General features: G+C 37.5%; 1 pseudogene; it reads left to right on the top strand.

The window, feature by feature from the left end:
* LOC117717607 (rho GTPase-activating protein 20-like) overlaps nt 1-13,286 on the top strand; it is a 29,161-nt pseudogene extending 15,875 nt beyond the window's left edge.
* Nucleotides 13,287-16,635: the final 3,349 nt, after the last annotated feature.

The raw sequence follows: 16,635 nt of genomic DNA, 5'->3' as shown, positions 1-16,635 counted from the left end.
AGCTTGCTTGTTGAGTAGATACACCAAGGCTGATCATTCTGCAATATACAATTCTCAAAACAAATTTTAGTATCAAGATAGTTTTTTTTTTTTTTTAAGAAGGCTGACATTTTATTAAGAATGTTGGTTCTAACTGCTTTTCTATTTTTTTCCCCTCTTTTATTGGATATAATATTTACATTTCAAATTTTATCCCCTTACCACATTCCCCCCACCTCCCAGGAACCCCTTATCCCATCCCCCCTCCTCCTGCTTCTATGAAGGTGTTTACCCACCTACCCCCAGCCCCCCTCCCCACCCTCAGATTCCCCCCCCCCCCCAGTGCTCAGCCTTCAGGGTACCAATGACCTTGTCTCCCACCTATGCCCAACAAGGCCATCCTCCCCTACATATACAGCTGGAGTCATGTGTCTCTCCATATGTGCTCCTAGGCTGGTGGTTTAGACCCTGGGGAGCTCTGGCTGGTTGGTATTGTTACTCTCCTCATGGAGCCACCAGCCCTTAAGGTTCCTTCAATTTACTCTCTAACTCCTCCATTGGGAACCTTTGATCAGATTAATGGATAGCTGTGGGTATCTGTCTCTGGGTATGTCCGACTCTGGGGGACCTCTAAGGAGACAGCCTTATCAGGCTGCTGTCAGCTTTCCCATCCTGACATCCCTATCAGCGTCTATTTTTGGTGACTGCCCATGGAATGAATACCCAGATGGAATGGTCTCCCTACAACCCCCACTTCAGATTCTGTCCCACACTTTGTTTACATATTTGCTCCCTTGAGTATTTAGTTACTCCTTCTAAGAAAGACCTAGGCATCCTCACTTGTTCTTTCTTCTTCATGAGCTTCATGTAGTTGAATCTTTGTTGTTTCAAATTTTTGGGCTAATCTCCGCTTATCAGTGAGTAAATACCATGTGTGTTCTTTTGTGATTGGGTTACCTCACTCAGGATGATATTTTCTAGTTCCATCCATTTACCTAAGAATTTCTCGAATTCATTATTTTTAATAGCTGAGTAATAGTCCATTGTGTAAATGTACCACATTTTTTGTATCCATTCCTCTGTTGAAGGGCATCTGGGTTCTTTCCAGCTTCTGGCTATTATAAATAAGGCTGCTATGAACATAGTGGAGCATACGTCTTTGTTATATGTTGGGGCATTTTCTGGGTATATGCCCAGGAGTGGTATAGCTGGGTCCTCAGGTAGTGCTATGTCCAATTTTCTGCGGAACCGCCAGACTGACTTCCAGAGTGGTTGTACCAGCTTGCAAACCCACCAACAATGCAGGAGTGTTCCTCTTTCTTCACATCCTCGCCAGCATCTACTATCACCTGAGTTTTTGATCTTAGCCATTCTGACTGGTGTGAGGTGGTATCTCAGTGTTGTTTTGATTTGCATTTCCCTGATGACTAAGGATGTTGAGCATATCTTAAGGTGCTTCTCGGCCATTCGAGTTTCCTCAGTTGAGAATTCTTTGTTTAGCTCTATACCCCATTTTCAAATGGGGTTATTTTGTTGTTTGGCGTCTAATTTCTCGAGTTCTTTGTAAATATTCGATATTAGCCCCCTATCGGATGTAGGATTGGTAATGATCTTTTCCCAATCTGTTGGTTGGCGTTTTGTCTTGTTGACAGTGTCCTTTGCCTTACAGAAGCTTTGCAATTTTATGAGGTCCCATTTGTCGATTCTTGATCTTAGAGCATAAGCCATTGGTGTTCTGTTCAGGAACTTTTACCCTGTGCCTAGGTATTCGAGGGTCTTCCCCAACTTCTCTTTTAATAGTTTCAGTGTATCTGGCTTTATGTGAAGGTCCTTTATCCACTTGGAGTTGAGCTTTGTGCAGGGGGATAAGAATGGATTAATTTGCATTCTTCTACATGTTGACCTCCAGTTGAGCCAGCACCACTTGTTGAAAATGCTGTCCTTTTTCCACTGGATAGATTTAGCTCCCTTGTCAAAGATCAAGTGACCATAGGTGTGTGGGTTCATTTCTGGGTCTTCAATTCTATTCCATTGATCATCCTGTCTGTCTCTGTACCAATACCATGCAGTTTTTATCACTACTGCTCTGTAGTACAGTTTGAGGTCCGGAATGGTGATTCCCCCAGAGGTTCTTTTATTGTTGAGAATAGTTCTCGCTATCCTAGGTTTTTTGTTATTCCAAATGAATTTGTAAATTGCTCTTTTATCTCTATGAAGAATTGATTTGGAATTTTGATGGGTATTGCATTGAATCTGTAGATTGCTTTTGGCAGGATAGCCATTTTTACTAAATTAATCCTGCCAATCCAGGAGCATGGGAGATCTTTCCATCTTCTGAGATCTTCTTCAATTTCTTTCTTCAGAGACTTGAAGTTCTTGTCATACAGATCTTTCACTTGCTTGGTTAGATTCACTCCAAGATAATTTATTTTATTTGTAACTATTGTGAAGGGTGTCATTTCCCTAATTTCTTTCTCTGCCTGTTTATCCTTTGAATAGAGGAAGGCTACTGATTTGATTGAGTTGATTTTATATCCAGCCACATTGCTAAAGTTGTTTATCAGGTTTAGTTCTCTGGTGGAAGTTTTAGGGTCACTTAAGTATACTATCATATCATCTGCAAATAGTGAAATTTTGACTTCTTGTTTTCCTATCTGTATCCCTTTGACTTCCTTTTGTTGTCTAATTGCTCTAGCTAAGACTTCCAGTACTATATTGAATAGGTAAGGTGAGAGTGGGCAGCCTTGCCTAGTCCCTGATCTTAGTGGGATTGCTTCAAGTTTCTCTCCATTTAGTTTGATGTTGGCTACTGGCTTGCTGTATATTGCTTTTACTATGTTTAGATATGGGCCTTGAATTTCTGATCCTTCCAAGACTTTTAACATGAACGGATGTTGAATTTTGTCAAATGCTTTCTCAGCATCTAGTGAGATGACCATGTGGTTTTTCTCTTTGAGTTTATGTAGTGGATTACATTGATGGATTTCCAAATATTGAACCATCCCTGCATTCCTGGGATAAAGCCTACTTGATCTTGATGGATAATTGTTTTGATGTGTTGTTGGATTCGGTTTGCGAGAATTTTATTGAGTATTTTTTGCATCAATATTCCTAAGAGAGATTGGTCTGTAGTTCTCTTTCTTTGTTGGGTCTTTCTGTGGTTTAGGTATGAGTGTAATGGTAGCTTCATAGAATGAATTGGGTAGTGTTCCTTCTGTTTCTATTCGATGGAATAGCTTGAAGAGGATTGGTGTTAGGTCTTCCTTGAAGGTCTGAAAGAATTCTGCACTGAAACCATCTGGTCCCGGACGTTTTTTGGTGGGAAGATTTTTAATGACTGTGTCTATCTCTTTAGGCGTTATGGGACTGTTTAGATGGTTTATCTTCTCCTTGTTTAACTTTGGTACCTGGTATCTATCTAGAAAATTGTCCATTTCATCCAGATTTTCCAATTTTGTTGAGTATAGGCCTTTGTAGTAGGATCTGATAATTTTTTAAATTTCCTCTGTTTCTGTTGTTATGTCTCCCTTTTCAGTTCTGATTTTATTAATTTGAATGCTGTCTCTGCGCCCTTTGGTTAGTCTGGCTAAGGGTTTGTCTATCTTGTTGATTTTCTCAAAGAACCAGCTCCTGGTTTTGTTGATATTTTGTATAGTTCTTTTTGTTTCAGCTTGGTTGATTTCAGCCCTGAGTTTGATTATTTCCTGCCGTCTACTCCTCTTGGGTATACTAGCTTCTTTTTGTTCTAATGCTTTCAGGTGTGCTGTCAAGTTGTTAATGTATGCTCTTTCCATTTTCTTTTTGTGAGCACTTAGAGCTATGATTTTTTCCTCTTAGTACTGCTTTCAATGAGTCCCACATGTTTTGATATGATGTGTCCTCATTTTCATTTAAACCTAAAAAGTCTTTAATTTCTTTCTTAATTTCTTCCTTGACCAAGTTATCATTGAGTAGAGCATTGTTCAGTTGCCAAGTGTATGTGGGCTTTCTGTTTTTGTCCATGTCAAAGACAAGTCTTAATCCATGATAGTCTGATAAGGTACTAGGGATTATTTCAATCTTTTTGTATCTGTTGAGGCCTGTTTTGTGACCAATTATATGGTCTATTTTCGAGAAGGTACCATGAGGTGCCGAGAAGAAGGTATATTGGTTTTTTTAGGACGAAATGTTCTATAGATGTCAGTTAAGTCCAATTGGTTCATAACTTCTCTTAGTTTCATTGTGTCTCGATTTAGTTTCTGTTTCCATGATCTGTCCATAGCTGAGAGTGGGGTGTTGAAATCTCCCACTATTATTGTGTAGGGTGCAATGTATGCTTTGAGTTTTAGTAAAGTGTCTTTTATGTATGTGGGTGCCCTTACATTTGGGGCATAGATGTTGAGAATTGCAAGTTCCTCTTGGTACATTTTTCCTTTGATGAATATGAAGTGTCCTTCTTTATCTTTTTTGATTACTTCTGGTTGAAAACTGATTTTATTTGATATTAGAATCGCTACTCCAGCTTGTTTCTTGGGACCATTTGCTTGGAAGATTGTTTTCCAACCTTTTACTCTGAGGTAGTGTCTGTCTTTTTCACAAAGGTGAGTTTCCTGTATGCAGCAAAATATTGGGTCCTGTTTACTTATCCAGTCTGATAGTCTATGTCTTTTTACTGGAGAATTGAGTCCATTGATATTAAGAGATATTAAGGAAAAATGAGTGTTGTTTCCTGTTATTTTTGTTATTGGCAGTGGAGATATGTTTGTGTAGCTACCTTCTTTTACAGTTTTTGGAAGATTACTTTCCTGCTTTTTCTAGGTTGTAGTTTCCCTCCTTTTGATGGAGTTTTCCACCAATTATCCTTTGAAGTGCTGGGTTTGTGTTGAGATACTGTGTAAATTTGGATTTGTCATGGAATATTTTGGTTTCTCCATCAATAATGATTGACAGTTTTGCTGGGTATAGTAGTCTGGGCTGACATTTATGTTCTTTCAGGGTCTGTATGATATCGGTCCAGGATCTTCTGGCTTTTATGGTCTCTGGTGAGAAGTCTGGTGTAATTCTTATAGGTCTGCCTTTATATGTTACTTTGCCTTTTTCCCTTACTGCTTTTAGTATTTTTTCTTTGTTTTGTACATTTGATGTTTTGACTATTATGTGGTGGGAAGTATTTCTTTTCTGGTCTAAACTATTTGGAGTTCTGTAGGCTTCTTGTATATTTATGGACATCTCTTTCTTTAGGTTAGGGAAGTTTTCCTCTATAATTTTGTTGAGGATATGTACTGGTCCTTTAAGTTGGGAGTCTTCCCCCTCATCTATTCTTATTATTCTTAGGTTTGGCCTTCTCATTGTGTCTTGGATTTCTTGTATATTTTGGGTTAGTAGCTTTTTGTATTTTGCATTTTCTTTGACAGTTGTGTCAATGTTTTCCATGGTATCTTCTGCACATGAGATTCTCTCTTCCATCTCTTGTATTCTGTTGGTAATACTTGTGTCTATGACTCCTGATCGTCTTTTTAAGTTTTCTATCTCCAGGGTAATCTCCCTTTGTGATTTCTTTATTGTTTCTACTTCCATTTTTAGATCCTGCATGGTTTTGTTTAATTCCTTCTCCCATTTAGTTGCATTTTCTTGCAATTCCTTAAGGGATTTTTGTGTTTCCTCTTTAAGGGTTTCTATCTGTTCTTTGAGAGTGTTATTTATGTCTTTCTTAAAGTCTTCTACCATCATCATGAGAAGTGATTTTAATTCTGAATCCTGCTCTTCTGGTGTGATGGGGTGTTCAGGCCTTGCTCTGATGATGGAACTGGGTTCTGATGATGCCATGTAACTTTGGTTTCTATTGCTTACGTTCTTGTGCCTGCCTTTTGCCATCTGGTTAAATCTAATGCTACCTGTACTTCTGTCTCTGATTGAAGCCTGCCTTTCCAGTTGTCTTGCTTGTGTTTGGTCTTCTAGGGGTCCAGATGTCTCTGTGATTTTTCCAGCTGCACTGATTACGGTGGTATCTCTAGGATGCCTCAGGATATGGTGCCTCCAAGGTAGCAGTCCAGCTAGTTGTCTGCTGTTCTGGGTGCAGTGTCTCCTCTTGGATAGCTCAGGATATGTTGTCTGACACTCTGAGTTCAGTTGTTCCTCTGTGGCTCTGGGTTGAGTGGACCTTCCAGTATGTCTCAGGCGGAATCTGGGGTCCACACAACTGCAGACCTGGTAGAGGTCTGGTCCAGGCCTCAGACCCGGGAGATGGGCAGAAGGGGGGTGCTAGCCGGCAGGGGCGGGGGAGGGGTATCTGCTGGATTCTGAGCACTCAGGGCACCCAGCTATGAGCTCAGGGTAGTATGTGGGTTTTCCTACCTAAAGCTGGTTGTGGGATCTGTGGAGCCCCCAGAATGTGTCTGGCGGCGGTAACTGGGGTGCACTCACCAGCAGGCCTCAGACTGGAAGAGGGGCGAGTGGCGGAAGGGGAGTGCTAGCGCTGGCTATGGGTTCTATGGATCCCCCAGAATGTGATTGGCGGTATCCGGGGTGCACTCACCAGCAGGCCGGGCTGAGGTCTGGCCCAGGCCTCAGACTGGAGGAGGGGCGAGTGGCGGAAGGGGAGTGCTAGCGCTGGCTATGGGTTCTATGGAGCCCCCAGAATGTGTCTAGCGGTATCCAGGGTGCTAAAAAGACACTTTTATCTCCTTCAAGCAAGCTGTTGTTTACAATTAATTTAATTTGTTGAATATTTACACATTTTAAGGAATGGATGTGAACCTGTGAGACCTTCTCACATATAATAAGGGTACTCAGGTAAGAAAGGTCACCACAGTTCCAGCTGAGCCTGTAAGCAGAAGTGTATGTGTATATTTCAACTTTACTCTCTCTGAACTGAAAGTACAGTTTCACCAAATTCTACAACCAGAATGAGACAATTTCTGGCCCACCATTTTTTGATGGTTGATTATTTTCAGGATGACATTTGTTTTCTGTTTGTTTTGTTGGTTTTTTTATAGTTATTGTTTATTTTTTCTCTTTACTGTTTTTATTATTGTTGTTATTATTGCAACCTAATTTTTCATTCATTCATTTAAAATCTTGTGTGCTGTCCCCTACTTCTTCACTCTTCACTGAGTCTCTTCCCTTCTCCTCTGAGCATGTTAGGTTCCCAACCTGGCACATCAACTGAATAGTTCAGAATTAGCACATCTTCTCCTACTCAGGCCAGTCTAGGAAGGTTTTCCACAGACACTTAACAGGTGTAGGAATAGCCCCTGATCAACATGTTGAGAGACCCACATTGAGACTGAGCGGCACATGTGCTACATATGTGCCATTGTTAATGGTGCAGCTTCTGTATGCTTTTGGTTCGTGGTCAGTCCTTTTTAGCTCCCAATGGTCCAGGTTAGTTGACACTCTTGGTCATCCTGTGGATTCCTTATCTGCCTCAGTGACCTGAATACTTTCCCCAACTCTTCCATAAGAGTCCCTGAGCTCCATTTAATATTTGGCTGTGGGTCTCTTTATCCGTTTTAGTCAGCTGCTTGTTGACATCTCTCGGAGTGCAGTTATGGTAGGCTCCTGTCTGGATGTCCCACATAGGAGCTGGACTCCTTTGAGATGGACAGACCTTCAGACTGTGGAATGCAGGTCTCTGATTGCAGGTAGTAGTGTGGACTGAATGCCAGGAAAGGCAATTGGAACAGACAGTAGAATTATTTCATTGATACTGCAGCCAATACTATGCTTCTTTGATTCTAGTCTTAGGTAAGAACACATAAGCTCCTGCTTGTAGGTTCCACATTTGAGCCAAGATTCTGGGTAGGTGACAGGTTGGGAATCTCTCAAGGAAGTAGAGTCCCAACCAGTGATTCTCAGCCTTCCTAAACCTGTGCCAATAATATATAATTCATTAGGCAATGGCCATCCATAAACATGACATTATTTTGCTGTTATTTCATAACTAAAATTTTGCTAATATTATGAATTATAATGTGTAAAGTATAGGATATCTAATATGCAGGACATATGATATGTGACCCCTCAAAAGGATTGTGACACACAAGTTGAGAATCACTGGTTTAACTGCTACTTTTAAACAAAAATGCTTCCCAGATACATTCTACATTGTATATTGACCATTAATTTTCTTTTTTTCATTAAAAAAAATTTTATTAGAAATATATCAGGAAGGTTGCTTTGTTCAGATTTATATGAAAATTGGCTTAAAGTCACAGATAAAGATTCTCTGATTGGAAAAATTTATGCTACACAAAGGTAATGATAGTGCAAGCACTTGGGGAACTGCACAAAGATAGAAGCAATGCAGTTTGAAGTTATATGGGCTTGTATTTACAGGATTATAAACTGGAATCATGTCCACACCAGCAGGTTTCCTTTACTTAGACATGTATAGTCACTATATAAACAGGTTCATTTCTCGAGCAAGAGTGTTGGACCATGTCTGTAATCTCACCTGTTGCGTGTGCCTCCCGTGTTCCCTCTGCCCGTGGAAGAGAGACATGTGAGACAGAATTCGGGTGGTTACCACAGCGAGGGTTTAATCTTGTATCAGCAGAAGTGAAGAACGCGGAAGGCGCAAAGACAGGAAGAGGCAAAGCTTAAATACACCCTAGAGTGATGTATTCACTTCTGATTGGCTGTTCACTCATCACCCAATATTACGCCTCGGGATTGGCCAGTGACTTTAGCGCGCTTTCTGCCTTTGCACCTGCGCAGTTAATTGTTTACTAGTGGAGAGGACACGATGTCCGAGCCATCTTGGAATGGCGCATATATCACCGCTGACCACGGCTTCCTACACTCTCCACTTGAGAGTCATCTAAATTATTACTGTCATGGGTTGGAAGATGCCTGTGCTACACAGTTGTGTGAAGGCCAGCCTACAGTATTGGTTTGAACTCCTGGATGAGACAAATTAAAAGAAGCATGTGTGTATAATACATGTGGGTTATTTGAATCCTAATAGTATTAACATGGTATTGTGAATATTGCCCATGTTGAGTATATGTCATTGATCAGAGTATGAAGCTGTTACTGAGTTTGTCTTTCTCAACTCTAAGTACCTAGAGAAGTCTGCGTCAGTTTAGCTTTGACTTCTTTGAATCATTTTTTTCTGTACAATACTCCATAGAACGACTTCATATGTAACAGGAGCTTTGTCCTTCCATTTCTACCCAGGGCTCCAGCATCTCTATATCTCTATAGCATATTTTAAACTGCATTGTATAAGGTAAATAGTGTGCTTTCTGCTTCTTATGTTCCAGAGTGTCACAAGAGTGTTACATGGATTCGTACTATATTAGATATTAAATGTGTCCCCATGGTGGTTGGAATGATGGTTCACTGTTTAACAACACTTTGTTTCCATCCACACAACACACATGGACTGTAACAGTCTTCATTCATTCTGTTTCCAGAACACCTGACACGTTCCTCTGAGTTCTGTGGGTAACAATTTTACATGTAGTACACAGAAATTCATACATAGTTTTTTTAAATGTCCCCTAATTCTACAGGTAGTAGTTATTTGCAGAAAATATTTTAGGCAATACTTTTGCTGTATATTTTTACTTCTCTTGAATTCTGATTACACTATGAGCTGGTCTACAAAATATTTCCCATTTTTTCTTTTTTCCTCTGTATTTAGAGTTTTGCAAGTAACATTACTTGTAAGATAATCAACAGTAAAATTCTCCGTTTTCTATGTATAGTATTCTACTGAAGATGCCACAAGCTAACTACCACTTGCTTAACCATCTTATCAGTGTGTTAATAAAAATTAAAACTTCTTCCAAGAATCACCTAGACACCTATATACTATCAAATCGCATAACCTCTGATGTTCTGTGGGATCCAACTTGCAGGAACTCTTTATTTGGGGGTGACCTCCCCCATAAGGTAAGGGGATCTGTTTTTCCCCTTTGGTAACAAAGTCTTCATTGTGATCTCAAAATTGGGAATACCTCAGAAAGGCCAAGGATATTAAAGTACACCCTAGGATTGCATTATTCTGGAGTGAGAAATGCACTGATCTATTTTAGGGTAGATTGGGAAGGAAGATTGCTAATGTTATTTGACAAAAGTGAGTCGTTACTTTTTGGTTCTACCTTTCTTTCATTTTTTATCTTTCTTTTCAGATATTGATTTTAGATATTGATGTTTTAGCCAACAATATGATGCCTGCATAATGGTAGTCCAAGAAGACTATAGTGAAATTGAAAAAAAAAAATCTTGATTAACTAGTTCTTTGTTTGTATGTGTTCTATTGTTGTAGCCATACTTTGGAGCACATGATAGTTGTGTCTGTAAGACTATTATAATTATGAAATATTCACTGCAACTGCATTGCTGGTCATATAAAAGCATATATATATATTAAATATATTATGAAATTGAATAATGATAAAAGGTAATGTAGGTGATATAACATAGTTTCTATTATTTTAACAAACACATACTTATATAAAACAGAATAGTGTTATGTTTGCACTACTTTAGGTACAGTCTTATGTACCTCAGGTTTTTTGTAGCTCTTAATTTTCCAATAAACCCATGTGCATTAATATTTTTCATAAGTTTAGTTATTTACTACATCTCAATATTGCAGTACCCTCTCTAAGTCACATCCTCAGAATCCCCTCTAGCCGCAGTTTAATTTTAAATTAAAATTTTATTTAAATTTTTAAATTTTGGTGTGAAGTTATCAGAGGAGAGAGTAGATATGGAAGGATTGGAAAATAAGTGTTACTGGATTTCGTGGTGAGAAATTTACACTGATCAATGATGAACATACATTTTAAAAATGAAAAAAGATAGACAAAAAACACCAACAACCTAAAAAAAAAAAAAAAAAAAAAGGAAAAGAAGAGTATATTTGAATTAGTAGTTTCCAGAAATAAGGTTCACAGGAAGGAAGGAAGTCATGGTGATTACTCAGAGTAGAGTAGCATAGCCCAGGGAATAGCTTGTTCAATTTACAAAGTGTCTTAATTTGCTACGATTGCTATGAAAAAACACTGAGGAAAAGCAACTTATGGAGGAGAGGTTACAGTTCATGATATACTTCTAGTTACCAGTTAACTCCTGAGAAAAGTCAGAAGCCAAAACGAAGCAGGGCAGGAAACTAGAGGCAAGAACTGAAGCAGAAGCTGTGTAGGAGTTCTGCCTCCTGTACTGCACCTCATACCTTTCTTTGTCTGACTAATAGCTCAAGGCTGGCACCATCCTATAGAACTGGACCCTATAAATTTCATTGTTAATCAAGACAATATCCCATAGATGACTCTCCACAATAGGCCAATCTGGTGGAGGCATTTTTATCAACTAGGATCCTTCTTCTCATCAACTTTTTCTCATAGTCACATCTCTACAGTCTTAATAAAATACCAGGACTCATAGAAGTAAATGTTTTGGGGGACTTAAAGATGTAGAGAGATTACAGTCCTTCAAAGTCATGAGAGAGGAGCATGGCTGCAGGAAGGAAGGACAACACAACAGGAAGCAAAGACCCTGTGGGTCTCATCTCAGGAAGCAAACATGAAGCACAGAGAGTACACTGCAAATGGCACCTGGCTTCTGTAACTTTAAATTCTAACCAATAACATACTTCCTCCAGGAAAGCCAAGCCACTTAAACTACACAAGAGCTGTCACAAAGATGGTATCATATATTGGGATGCCTGAAATTAGACAGGCATCCCATTCAAAAAAACACAATGAAACTCCACCTCCTCCCCACCCACCCCGGCCAAATATCACAAATTCCATAAACCTTTGAACTCATTACTTGATTCACTCACAGTTATTCAGGCAGCATATCAGTTCTGAAAGGCTACTTTGCTTTAGTAGTTCCTCCATTCTTTACAATATGTATGAGCTTTTCACTAGGTTAAGCAAGTGTCAAAGAATTTAGACTCTCCTTTTCAGACAGAGACTTCATTTTACAGGTTCATATCTGCTCATAGTAACTGCTATTTCCTCATTATTTTAGATTTCAATCTAAAATAATTTTATTGATTTCAATTTTGTAAACTATGTGAAATGACAGAGGATCTTGGTTTTTGCCTTGTGGTTTTACAGATGACTCTAATCCAAATCATGATTGACAACTATCTAGACATATTTGGAAATGATGACACTACAATTTGTCGTGATAATCAAAAGAGGTCTTATGACATAAAGATGTCACTAAATACTGCTGGTAAGTGATCTGTTATGAAAAAAAGCCATAGATGTTCACAGTAGGAAAACCTCAAATGCTAATACTGAAGAATTAAAGATTTCATCTGCTCCTTCTCAGGAGGAAGGTCCTTCATTTAAGAGAGGATTTAATTAGTCATCAAATGAATGGAAGAGTGATATCATTCCCTGATTATATTGTAAATATCATAGCAGCATTGGGGCATATTATGATATTTGAGTATAAAAAAATGATTTTTTAAAACAACACTTTAATAAATTACTTATGAATATACATATATATACTTATTTATACACACACACACACATATATATATTTACATACATGTATGTGTGACAGAGGGATTTCCTGTAAGAATTTCAGTTTATTATCAGCTATACATATTTCTCACCTTTCTTCTCATGGTCCTTTAGTCATGTAGGATATCTTGGATAGGAAATTATTTTTTAAAAGATCACCCTTAAACAATTAGTTTTTTAAAAAATTCTATTAAACATACTGCAAGATTGAACCATGTGCCAATGTGCTTTGGTATTTTCGTGCAAAAACTGTAATGTTTGTTTAATTTCCTTTGAGAGATGATCTTGGCTAATGTTTAGCATTTGATATAAATATTTAGTTACACAGGATCCATTACAACACATATGTGAAGAATAATATTGACGGTAAAACATACCTGATTTAACAGGTAACACCATTCAAAATCAGAGATATTGTTAACTGAATTAATTCTTTGTGTAGACTTCAGAGAATATACTGAGAAACTAGTTGTATTTGCAGTGTGGTGAATCTATCATCTGAGAATGTTTGTCTAACGATGACATTTTATGTTTCATTTAGCAGGGGACAGTGGAACACTCTCAACATACAACATTCCACAACAGAAGCTTCCTCATGACTGAAAGAGATTCTAATTTCTCTATTTCAACATTCCCTTCTATTTTCTTCTTTACCATAGCAGAAGATATTATTATAATAAACAACTGCAGTTTTATATTGAACCATATCATTTGTTACAAAGACATTCATTCACTATATTTATTTTACATTGTGTATTACATAAACCTATTATAATAAATTGTATTAAATTATGTTATTGCTTAGACTTCAACGTACTTTATTCATGATTCTACATAGTTTTTAAAATGGCAGTTTCAGTATTCTCCTCTACATCTGTTACACAGGCACCTGTATTCATTTGAAAGATACACTAGAATCACTTTATTAATTATTTCTTCCAAACTACAATCAAAATGGCATTCTAAGTCCTACTGGAAAAATGAAAGTTGGGGATTGATCTGACCAAATTATTCTAGATTCTCACCATAAAACTGTCCCTATGGCTAAGAGTCAACTATTTAGTAATACAATAAAATCAGACTCGGTTCTGTGCATTGTAGCAACGCTTTTAAAAAAGAAATTACATTCCTATTTTTATTGAAAAGTACTCTTGAAAATTATTTACATTAGGAAAAATTGTTCCTTATTTAAGGACTCAGGGTATCATCACACAGCAGTTCTGATGTCAGGAGGTTGAGGCTAGTGAAGTCATTCACGTAGTTGAGAAGCAGAGGATGATGAGTATTCATATTCAGTGAGCCTCTTCTTTTACACATTCCAGGAACCATGCCTTAGGAATAGTACAGCCCAGTTATAGTGTTAGTTTGCCCACATCAGTTACTTATGCATAAACAGAAACTAATGACATTAAATATTCCCTCAATGTTGTGCCCAGAATCTTTTGTCATAAATAGTTCTAAATAAAATTCCATTAACAAACAACATTAATCATCACACATGATAAAACTTGAGGTCAATCACAGTTTTAAGAATATATGAATTGGCCGGAAATGATAGGTCAGTGTCTAAAGCACTTGAGACACAGGCTTGGTGACAAGAATTTGGGTCATCAAAACTCAAATGAAAAAACAAAACTAGGGGTTGTAGAACAAGCATCTCTAAACTAGAAGCTTCTACGTGGAGATAGGATTTGCACATCAGAATTAACAGTTACTCGTGACATGTTGTTCAGTCATGAACAAAAGAGACCCTGTGTCAAGTAGAGATGGAAAAACGACCAGTACTTGACTCTGTCCTCTAACAAAGTTAGCTCAAAGCTCTAACTAGATTGGCCGTGATCTGCAAATCTTTAACACATATACAAATACACAGACACACACACATAGATGATACACATTTGCACGTGCATCGCATATACTCTGAAAACCACATAGGTATACAGTATAATTGTTGTAGTATCTCTATAAACCGAGACCGTTATCTCAATGTTAAGCATTCCTTATTCATATTTTGTCTTTCTAGAAAGGGTCTGTGATTCAAATTTGAGTTATGGAAATCATAGAGAAAACATCCAATAAAGAAATTTATAACTACCACATTAAATATTTCTAGGACCCTCCTACACTCCCATTAACACAAATTCTAAATTCTAAATGTTTCTTTTATTACTATTATTATTTTAAATTTTTATTGAAAACTAAATTATATAGTGGGAGACTTCAACACCCCACTCTCAGCAATGGACACATCAGGGAAACAAAAACTAAACCGAGACACAATGAAACTAACAGAAGTTATGAACCAAATGGATTTAACTAATATCTATAGAATATTTCATCCCAAAACAAAAGAATATACCTTTTCCTCAGCACCTCATGGTACCTTCTCCAAAATAGACCATATAATTGGTCACAAAACAGGCCTCAACAGATACAAAAAGACTGAAATAATCCCTTGTACCCTATCAGACCACCATGGACTAAGACTCGTCTTTAATAATGACAAAAACAATAGAAAGCCCACATACACATGGAAACTGAACAATGTTCTACTCAATGATGAATTGGTCAAGGAAGAAGTAAAGAAAGAAATTAAAGACTTTTTAGAATTTAATAAGAAGGAGGACACATCATATCAAAACTTGTGGGACTCCATGAAAGCAGTACTAAGAGGAAAACTCATAGATCTAAATGCTTACAAAAAACAAAACAAACAAACAAAAAAAACTGGAGAGAGCATACATTAACAACTTGACAGCACACCTGAAAGTGTTAGAACAAAAAGAAGCTAGTATACCCAAGAGGAGTAGACGGCAGGAAATAATCAAACTCAGAGCTGAAATCAACCAAGTAGAAATACAAAATATCAACAAAACCAGGAGCTGGTTCTTTGAGAAAATCAACAAGATAGATAAACCGTTAGCCAGACAAATCAAAGGGCACAGAGACAGTATCCAAATTAATAAAATTAGAACTGAAAAGGGAGACATAACAGAAACTGAGGAAATTAAAAAAATCATCAGCTCCTACTACAAAGGTCTATACTCAACAAAATTGGATAATCTGGATGAAATGGACAATTTTCTAGACAGATACCAGGTACCAAAGTTAAATGAAGAGCAGATAAACCATCTAAACAGTCCCATAACCCCTAAAGAAATAGCAGCAGTCATTAAAAGTCTCCCCACCAAAATGTCAGGGACCATACGGTTTTAGTGCAGAATTCTATCAGACCTTCAAGGAAGAACTAATACCAATTCTCTTTAAACTATTTCACAAAATAGAAACAGAAGGAACACTACCCAATTCATTCTATGAAGCTACAATTACACTCATACCTAAACCTCACAAAGACCCAACAAAGAAAGAGAACTATAGACCAATCTCACTTATGAATACTGATGCAAAAATACTCAATAAAATTCTCGCAAACCGAATCCAAGAACACATCAAAACAATCATCCATCATGATCAAGTAGGCTTTACCCCAGGAATGCAGGGATGGTTCAATATTCAGAAATCCATCAATGTAATCCACTACATAAATAAACTCAAAGAAAAAAACCCACATGATCATCTCATTAGATGCTGAAAAACCATTTGACAAAATTTAACATCTATTCATGTTAAAAGTCTTGGAAGGATCAGGAATTGAAGGCACATACTTAAACATAGTAAAAACAATATACAGCAAGCCAGTAGCCAACATCAAACTAAATGGAAAGAATCTTGAAGCAATCCCACTAAGATTAGGGACTAGACAAGGCTGCGCACTTTCATCCTACCTATCCAATATAGTACTGGAAGTCCTAGCTAGAGTAATTAGACAACAAAATGAAGTCAAAGGGATACAAATAGGAAAACAAGAAGTCAAAATTTCACTATTTGCAGATGATATGATAGTATACTTAAGTGACCCTAAAACTTCCATCAGAGAATTCTTAAACCTGATAAACAACTTCAGCAAAGTGGCTGGATATAAAATCAACTCAAACAAATCACTAGCCTTCCTCTACTCAAAAGATAAACAGGCTGAAAAAGAAATTAGGGAGATGACACCCTTCACAATAGTTACAAATAATATAAAATATCTTGGAGTGAATCTAACCAAGCAAGTAAAAGATCTGTATGACAAGAACTTCAAGTCTCTGAAGAAAGAAATCAAAGAAGATCTCAG

Source organism: Arvicanthis niloticus, chromosome 12, assembly GCF_011762505.2.
Source record: "Arvicanthis niloticus isolate mArvNil1 chromosome 12, mArvNil1.pat.X, whole genome shotgun sequence".
Taxonomy (NCBI): domain Eukaryota; kingdom Metazoa; phylum Chordata; class Mammalia; order Rodentia; family Muridae; genus Arvicanthis; species Arvicanthis niloticus.
This window is presented reverse-complemented; position numbering and strand designations above follow the sequence as displayed.